Raw genomic sequence first — 1,478 nt, 5'->3', positions numbered from 1 at the left:
TTAACCAACTGATGTATAATTAAAAAGTAACTAATTTAAAAAATATCTGTCTGTGGAGACCATGTTCTAGTGGGAGTGGATGTGTATCGCGAGGCACGCTCGTCACTTTGTCTGTCGCTCAACTATTTCAGCAATCCTGAAAGCTTGCGCCCCTCGCAACCCCACCACCCCTACCGTGGTGGTGCAGAATGGGGACAGGGAGCGTCCCACGGTCATAAAGAAAATTGTCTTCACTGAACTGATTGGAACAATATTTGTTGGCTTGAAAGGTGTCGTGGGGGTTTCACAGCCCAGTTAACGACTGCTGTCCTGATGTGACTCAGTATGTGACTAAGGCTGATCTCATTTTCTTGACCTATACTTAAATGGTTGTGAAGTGGGTTAATGAGATAATTTGGGGAGGAAAGCTTCAAATGTCTTTTCATGCTGCTTACAGTACCTTTACATCTGTTTTAGATACCTAGATAGGTTGAAGTTTCTGTAAGCCTTACAGTCTTGTGGGTTATCAATTAATACGAGGTCTTGTCATAGATGCCTAATTCCTACAGTAATGAGACACGCGATGCTAGTAGGCTAGGTACATAATATGGTAAAAGCAACTCATTTTCATAGAAAACATGTAATTTCCCACTTAAAACCGTTATTTATGATATAGGTTGCATGTTTTTAACATAACATCATCACGCGAGTTGTGGGTTTAGTTAAGTCTCATAAAATAGATAATGCCGAATTAACATCAACTACCTACAACTGACCATTGATTAAAACTGAGGTGATGATTGACTAACACTGATCAGCAGATTTGCTGGTGTGGCAGGTCCGCGTTTCTAATCCTGGGTTCTGAATTTTCAAGTCACTATTTTCCAAGTAAGATACTGCATAAGAAGCATTTTGAACTGCTGGGTTTCCATAACTGGAATGAACGCAGACAGGTACAGCTGGTTACCTTGTGACTATTTTTAAGAAAAAGAAAATGAGAAGAAAATGCTTAGATGCCTGAGGCAAAAACTACTTAGGTCTTCAAAAATCGGCCCTTAGACCATGACATCAGCAGTCGCTGAAAGATACACCTTAGATATACGTACCTACCTTGCACATCGTATTAAATCATTCAAAAAAATAATAATGTGCGAAAATTCACATTATTTCCATTGCCTGCTGAAAGGTATGCCGTTGGCCTATAAACGAGGGTGGCGGAACGTAACGAAGTCGTAAGCTTCGTAAATGCCGCGCCATGATGTCTATGGGCTAACATTTATGCAGCCATCCAATTAGGGACGGGCTGTTTGGATAGTTGGCGACATAACCTTGCAGTTAGGAAGGTACGCTGGGTGGCGACTATCAAAGGTCACTCTTCACTGTTGGTAAGTTCTAACCCGCTGATGATTTTCACCAGTTGGATAATATTTTAAGGGCTTATTTTTCAATCACCACATAACTTTTATCTGAAGAATAGATAAGTTTGACAGCTTTTGTAT

This window comes from Helicoverpa armigera, chromosome 12 (assembly GCF_030705265.1).
Source record: "Helicoverpa armigera isolate CAAS_96S chromosome 12, ASM3070526v1, whole genome shotgun sequence".
In the NCBI taxonomy this organism is placed as follows: Eukaryota; Metazoa; Arthropoda; class Insecta; order Lepidoptera; family Noctuidae; genus Helicoverpa; species Helicoverpa armigera.
The sequence above is the reverse complement of the archived record's forward strand: the minus strand, read 5'-3'. Positions refer to the sequence as shown.